The 7,860-nt window shown below is 40.2% G+C and overlaps 1 non-coding gene across 1 annotated transcript; it reads left to right on the top strand.

The window, feature by feature from the left end:
* The first annotated feature begins 521 nt into the window (after nt 1–521).
* Nucleotides 522–628, top strand: LOC115032588 (U6 spliceosomal RNA). Its single transcript, XR_003838233.1, has one exon. It is a non-coding gene; the product is annotated as a U6 spliceosomal RNA (small nuclear RNA).
* The last annotated feature ends 7,232 nt before the right edge of the window (nt 629–7,860 follow it).

The raw sequence follows: 7,860 nt of genomic DNA, 5'->3' as shown, positions 1-7,860 counted from the left end.
TAGTTAATAGCTATTTTAGCTTAGTTTCTTCCATTATAAGTTTACATAATTCTTATTTTTATAATAACAATTCTTAACAACTACCTCAAAAATTCCTGAACTTATAATACTTATGTCTTGCAAGCAAGAGTAAAGGGGCCCCAGGATAGCACACAGTGACCACAGAGGCACATGTTGGTCTTTATTAATGGATGCTAGATGTTCTGTAGATGCCTATGGTCTAGGCAGGTCTTTGAAAAGAATGCTCACTTCAGCTTAGTTCATAATGGACAACATATTTTAGTATATAGCTAAGCATCCACTGATAGAAAAATATATTAAATGCTGTATATTGAAATTATGGGATATTTGTATTATAGAACATATACTACACTACATTATAATGTAAAATATAATTCATTATCTAGTTCTATAGGCATCCAAGAGGATCTATATCAAAAATAAAATTTTGGAAATGGAAGTGCCAGAAAAAAAATATGTTCAGATGATACAGATGAAGCTGGTTTAAGAAACAAAGGGTGGTGCTCGCTTCAGCAGCACAGATACTAAAATTGGAACGATACAGAGAAGATTAGCATGGCTCCTGTGCAAGGATGACATGCAAGTTCGTGAAGCGTTCCATATTTTTAGCACCCTCATAGTAGCAGGGGGAGAGGGAGGGGCTGGTAGGGTTCTGGAGGGGAAACCGGGAAAGGGGATAACATTTGCAATGTAAATACATAAAATATCCAATAAGAAAGGAAGAAAGAAGAAAAGAAAGGAAGAAAGAAAGAAAGAAAGAAAGAAAGAAAGAAAGAAAGAAAGAAAGAAAGAAAGAAAGAAAGAAAGAAAGGGAAGAAAGAAAGGGTGTAGGGTAAGGGAAGTGGCTCAATGGTTACCATGCAAGCAGGAATGTAGGAGGAATGGCAGGCCTCATTGACAAGGAGGTCATGACCTCTGTATAAATATTGGTAAACAGTGAGTAGGGCTGCAAAGCCACAGAGGCAACTTCCACATGAGGGCCAAGCTGAAGCCTGCCTGAGAGCCTAGAGATTGATGACACAGACCATGACAGCCAATCAGGAACTGCTACTTGAAGAACATACTTGCTTGGGACCAATAGGATGCAGGCTCTCCCCAAGAATTAAAATGAACTTGCTGCTGCATTCTCACCTGCTCCTGGAGTCTGAGCCATTGATTCCACACCACCTCATCACCAACCCCTAAGGATGAGTATGGTCCAGGGCTTAAAGCAGCCACATCAATTCTGGGTGGGTTTGACAGCTCACCTATGTCTAGAGTCTCACAAGACAGAAACAGGGGATCTCCAGAGCATGTTGATTAGTGAGACTAGCCTTAGTGAACCCTGGTTTGGATTGGGAGGACTTGTCTTAAAAGAATAAGGTGGAAGAGGGATGGAGGAAGATGCTTCATATCATCTCTGGCCCTCATATATATATGTGCAAATTCATGTGTACCTGTACACACAAGTGTAAACTTACACAGGAACATACACACACAGAAAAATAAACAAAGAGCAATAGTGTTTATTGATGCATCAACATAAAGTTAAGTTCTAAAACCACAGAAGATGATGATGACCTGAAGCTGGAAAACAAGAGAGAAGTGGTCTGGGAAAAGTGAACAAACAGAGATCAAGTTGATCTATGTGTTATCTTTTTCAATTGGGCAAGTTTTATAAATATTGACACATGCATTATATGGTAGGAATAAAGGTGGTTTTTAATCTGAACTTCAAATTATATGAAATCATTTCTTAAAATTTTAAATTAAATTTGATAGACTTTAACTTATTCCTTTAGGTCCTGTGTTAACTATTGTACATCTAAAACAGTTTCACACTTATCCCTTAGGTCTAAGCAAAGGAGAACACAAATATACATCCTGGTAGCACAGTACAGTTGAGAACTTGCTTACAAATCATGGCAGCTGAATGGTGAATCTCCAAAGACATGCTAGGTTATTTAATCAATGCGAGGATATCTTGGCTGTAGACTTTATTTAGTTTTACAGGACAAGTTGTACACTAGCTATCTTCTGCACCCGATCTTATCAAGAAGCGAACTATCACGTAGCCCTCCCATGGCCATGTTTGATGGGAAAGCCCTGTCTATCACTAAATTGAGCTGCCCTCTTTTAGTTAAAAAGTATGAAGTGGGGTGGAGTTGTTCATCTTGCTTGAGGCCCTGTCCTACTCCCTATTATCTGAGAACTTTCAAACTGGCAAAAGGATCTCTTAGCCATTTGCAAAGAAATGCTATTTGCCATAGTTACATCAGATGAGGCCAGAACATTAACCACGGGAGACCTGTCCATTCTTGAGTAGGGTGGGGTGAGAAGTTCAGCTAGGGCTTGAATGATTCCCTCAAAAGTGAGTTGGCAAGGTAAGAGTTCATAATATCTGCTTATTCCTGCCCAAATCAAAATTCAAAGAAATCAGCAATGGGGAAAAATGTAGCAGGCATTGTTTCCCATTCACAGCACTCTCTTCAGCTTAGGCAAGTGATTACCACAGGGTAAGAGGAATGGTCTCATTCTGGTCTGTTTAGATTCATGTCTACCATCCCTGATGAAGACTTTAATCCAATGAATGTCTCCAGACAAGTTCTAGTGTATCTATCAACTTTCAGACACTCTTGGCAACCAGTCCACTGGACTCAGATCATTCTACCCACAGAGCAATGTAAATTCAGGGATGTGTTCCTGCCTGCAAAACTTGGAAAAGATCAACCTCAATCCACTTTAGATGGATTTTTGACTCCTGGGATATGTTGAGAAGGGTCAAAGGTTTTCCTTCCTAAAAGTGCCTGAACTCCACATGCAAGTATATTCATCCTCCAAAGCCTTCAGGTCTCAGCAAGGTTATCTTTGCAAAACAAAGGTGTCAGTTCTAGGGTAAGAACTTTATATGTATCTTCTCTCTGAGAGTTCAGAATGACCACAACAGTGCACATGTTTCACTCCATGGAGAGGGCGAGAGGAATCCAGACAGGCAAAGCCACTTTCCAAAGCCACATTAGTTGTGCGTCATAGCCAAGACTGGAGACTTCAGAAACAGTGATAGCTCCTGTCTATCCAGTTGGAACTGCATCACACATTATTTCTGTGCTATGTCTCTTCTTATTTGTTCCCCTGCCTCTGCATTTTTTCTTGATTGCTTTAAACATTTATTAAGCTAGTAGAAAATGGTCATTTGCAGGATACCAATTCTAACTGGATGAAAAGCAAAGTCCTCAAATATTATTAAATAGTATACACAAACCAATAAATAAAGTATGTGAATTATAATAGTTATATTAGTCAGGGCCTTCCAAAGAGGAATAGTACACATGTGTACAAACACACACACACACACCAGATTGATGATAGGAACTGGATCACACATTTTTGGGAGGGGCCAAGAAATCTCATGATCTGCTGTCTTTGAAGGACTGTTACACTTGAGTATGAGCCCAAAAGCTCAAAACCAGAAACACTAATGTCCTATGGAATGTTCCTGCTCAAACAGAGAGCCAATGCCCTTTCTATGACTGTGCATTCTGTTCAGGCTCTCTGTGGATTGGATGAGGCCTGCATTTGTGGTGACAAAAATCTTTACTCAGATCTTTTGATTGCTTTAAAAGTTTATGAATCTAGCAGAAGATGGTCATTTCCAGGATATCAGTTCTAGTTGGATGAAAAGCAAGTCTTTTCTATTCTTCTACTCTAGTCCACTATTCTCTTCCTGAGACAGTCTTATAAACACATTCAGATATGATCATTTTACCAGCAATCTGGGCATCTCTGGCCCTTTAGCTTCTCTTGTCAACTTGACACATTCTGAGTCACCTGGGAAGAAGAAACTTCAACTGGAGAACTGACTTGATCAGATTGTTCTGTGGCCAAAAACATGAGAGAACATGTTGAGAGCCTAGTCTCTCTGGGTGGTTCCATTCCTAGGCAGCCCACTCCTGGGCTGTATAAGAAAAGTTTGCTGACCATGAGCTAGGAAGAAGTCAGTAAAAAACATTGTCTCATGATTCCTGCCTCTAGGTTCCTGTTTTCAGTTTCTGCCCTAACTTCCCTCAATGATGGACTATTACTTGGAAGTATAAAATAAACCCTTTATTCCTCTAAATTGCTTATGGTCATGGTGTTTGTTACTGTAATAGAAATCAAACTAGGCCAGAAATTTGTACCTAGAGTGGTACATATCATTGGTGTGACGGAGCTGACTCTATTGTTTTTAAAAGGGTCATGGAGGTGTTTAAGCTTTGGACTAGAAAAGTCATGGAGTGTTCAGAACTTAATGATGTGCTCTTTAGGAATTTGGGAAGTAAGAAAGCTGAAATAAGTGAAGACCATGGAGGCTGGGCTTGTGAAGCTTAGGGGAATAGAAGAGTCTATCAGGGCTGTTTGTATGGTGCTTTTGAATAAGACCTGTGATTGTCAAAGCGGTCAGCACCGCTGAGGTGAAGCTTTCATTAGGACCATGGATGCGGCTCAGGTTGGACCAAAGATTCAGCTGTGATTAGTAGGAAATCAGATTCATTGTGGTGAAATTAGGAAGTAGTTTTTCAGGGTCAGTATGCAGGGTTGTTCATGGGGCCAAAGCTGTAGCACCAAGCTAGTAGCAATACTTGGGAAATAGTGTGTAGGAGTTTCTTGCCTGTTACGGGTTTAAGTCAGGAGAGATGCAGGATTAAGGGGCCCGTGGAGAGCAACTAAGGCTTGGCACAGTGTGGCAGAGTCAGAGTTTCCAGAGCCCAGGAGAGGCTGCTGGTGATGGTGCAGCTTCAGCGAAAGCACAGACTCCCGGGTATCAGCAATACCAGAGCCATGGACTGTCTGACAGGGATAACAGTAGACTGGAGCCATACTATACTTACTGGACAAGCTGTGAGTGCTTCAGAGAGCAGAGCCAGAAAAGTGGAGTTTCCTAAACCTTTTGGCTCCAAAAAGATCAGGAGTGAATCCCAGGTACTGAACATTGAGTTACAGGATGTTGAACTAAACTGCGGGACTTTGGTTTTGCTTAAGGTGATTGCCTGTAAGCTCTGGCTCTTCCCTATTGAAATAGGAAGTATCTGACTTGTGTTTTCTCACAGAGAAAAGATGAAAAAGCTTCTTGATAATACACACACACACACACACGTTAGATTTATTAGAGTGACTTACAAGCTCTTGTTTAGCTAGTTCAACAATGGCTGTCTACCATCAGAAAGTCCAAGAAGTCAATAGCTGTTCAATTAGAGTTGACCCCTGATGCTGGATGTCTCTGCTGATCTTCAGTACAGCCCAGGGTCCATAGGAAGTAGCCTCTAATTCTGGTGAAGGAATGGATTTGCTAATGAGAGTGAGGGCAAGTAGGTGAAGAGCTTCCTTTTTCCATGTCCTTTATATAGGCTGCCAGCAGAAGGTGTGGCCTAAATGAAAACTAGATCATACCACCTCAGAAGATTTGGATTAAAGGTAGATCTTCAGGTGACATAACTAAGAAAAAATCCCTCCTAGGTGTACCCAACCTTTTGGGGTTTGATTTAGGTCATTCCAGATGTAGTCAAGATGACAACCAAAAATACCTATCAGAACCATCCTGTAATTGTTTTCTGTTTATGACCATTGAAGCTGGGCTTTCTGAATCATCCAGTGGTGATACTTCAATCTGTGAATGGATTTTTAGATAAATAAGAACTATGGTATCCCTAGGAGATAATAATCAAAGACTTCCCTCCCCAAGAACTTATGACCCCTGAAAATGGACACAAATTCAGGATTTAGCGTCTTCACAAGAAACCTCCTTTGACATCTGTTTCTCGAAGTTTGTACCTCTCCCTATGTCAGGTGACCTCCTTGGCCAGGCCAATCCTAGTTCCTTATGCCAACAACATCGCATGCAGAATTCCCATGAGGGAGAAATGGAATCATCTGACTCTCAGACCTCAGCCCTGCACTCCATCAAACTAAACGGTGCACTGAGTTGATTTATGAGATAAGGTTATTAATGCTTGTAAGAACTCCCGCTGGAAAGAAAATTATCTGTATAAACAAAGTGTTATTATGGGAATTAGGGAGAGTGCATGTGGGAAAGGTCATTAAATTTAGAAGAAGAAAAAAACAAACAACCTGGTATATCAGTTTTTCCTAAACCACTAAGCTCACATGAAGGAAAGTAATATCTTTATATCTCACAGGTTTCTCTTTATTAGTCCTTTCCTCTCAGAAGGTGACAATCTCACATGCTAAACTACCGAGTGTTTTAAATTAGAGGTAATTTCTAAGCTATAACTCATGAAGTCTAATTTTTCAAAGCAGGTTCAATTAGAGACTGCCTCGTAATACAGAACAGGCACTCAAGTCCCTGGGGCATCATTTTCTCTTTCACAAATGAAAGACAAATTATTTTCCTTTGCTTCATTTGACAAAATCTGATATTCTTCACTCTTTCTCTTAATGAGGGGGATGCATAGCACACACTATAGAGAGGCTCACTTTATAAAAAGGCTTCACGGGCTTCGGGCTAAAAAGTAAATTCCCCTAGGTTATTACCATGTGTTAGAAATATTTTGTGAGTGAGGGCCAGCTTCCTCCCATGAAAATCATATTAGTAAACAGTCCATTAAGATACTTTACTCAAGTTTAGTCCTCTGAGCCACATTGCTTTATTCTTAACAAGGATTTTGACAGCTTTGCTCAGACTACTAACCTATATTCCCCAAGAACATAAGCAACATAACGTGCTTTGGCTTTCCTTCTTAGTCATATTTTAAGCCCTCAACTATGGAACTTACAGACGGTGATATAACAAGTAATGTTCACAAAAGCTGCGTCTGAAATTTATAATCAGATACAAAAGAGTGGGTATATGATGGGGGGCTCTAGTCAGGGTCTTAACATCCCTGAATTCTTGTCTTGCTTACACAGCTACTTCCACAACATCTCTAAGGAGATTTTGTACAAAAAAAAGTACAAGGTATTTGACCCCAAATACCAAGGTAGAACTCATGCAAGCTCAGCTAGAATCCACAAACAGATCCTGTAGCCAAGTGAGACAGGTTTTAGTGGACGAGAAGCAAATGACAAGGCTGATCTGTCTCTAAAAGTCCTCCCCCTGGGTATAGTTACCTCTGCAAAGGCTTCAGGGTCTAAAAACCAAACTGGGCATTCTCAGGATCTAAGAGAGAAGAAGCATCCAAATAAAGTTAGTAATTCTTCCAGTACAATAGGTCCAGGCCAGGGTACCAACTAGATGGAAAAGAAATGAATATTTTGGGGGGTATTTTGATTATACTTCCTAACCCCACAGAGTAACTGTTCATAGAAGCCAAGTATCCTTCTCCTTCCCTTGCTGCTGTAGAGAGAAGACATGGGATGAAGATCAGAAGAACCAATAACATTTCTTCATTGTTAAAAACTGAAAGTGCAAAAATCTTTCATGCCCAAGCATTGAAGACATTAATTTTTTGTTTGTTTTGTTTTGTTGGCTCCTATAGGAAACTGATTTGCTTTCTTGACCATTTTATGCTAGACATAACTCATAACCAACTGATGAATTTGAGCTGCAGTGTGTGATAAGTTCTCCAAAACTCTTTGCATTCGTGCAAGCTGTGAGCATCTATTGTTTCGCTATCTGGAACCCTTTAACCTTTGTACCCGCCCTTACATCCCAGTTTCTTCCATCTTAACATCACATGCTTCCACAATGAGATCTTTTCCTCTGTTGTGGGGGAGGTTGCAAGGATGGAGAGCAGATATAAGCAGAGGGCAGATGAGTGGGGTTGGGGTGCATGATGGGAAATTCACAAAGCACCAATAGAAGTTTAAAAAAGAAAATAGTTCATTAAAAATTAAGATGTGGGAAATGATATGAATTTATCACAC

The sequence above is a fragment of the Mus caroli genome, unplaced genomic scaffold, assembly GCF_978045245.1.
Source record: "Mus caroli unplaced genomic scaffold, Mus_caroli_1 scaffold_13, whole genome shotgun sequence".
NCBI classification, from domain to species: Eukaryota; Metazoa; Chordata; class Mammalia; order Rodentia; family Muridae; genus Mus; species Mus caroli.
The sequence above is the reverse complement of the archived record's forward strand: the minus strand, read 5'-3'. Positions and strand labels throughout refer to the sequence as shown.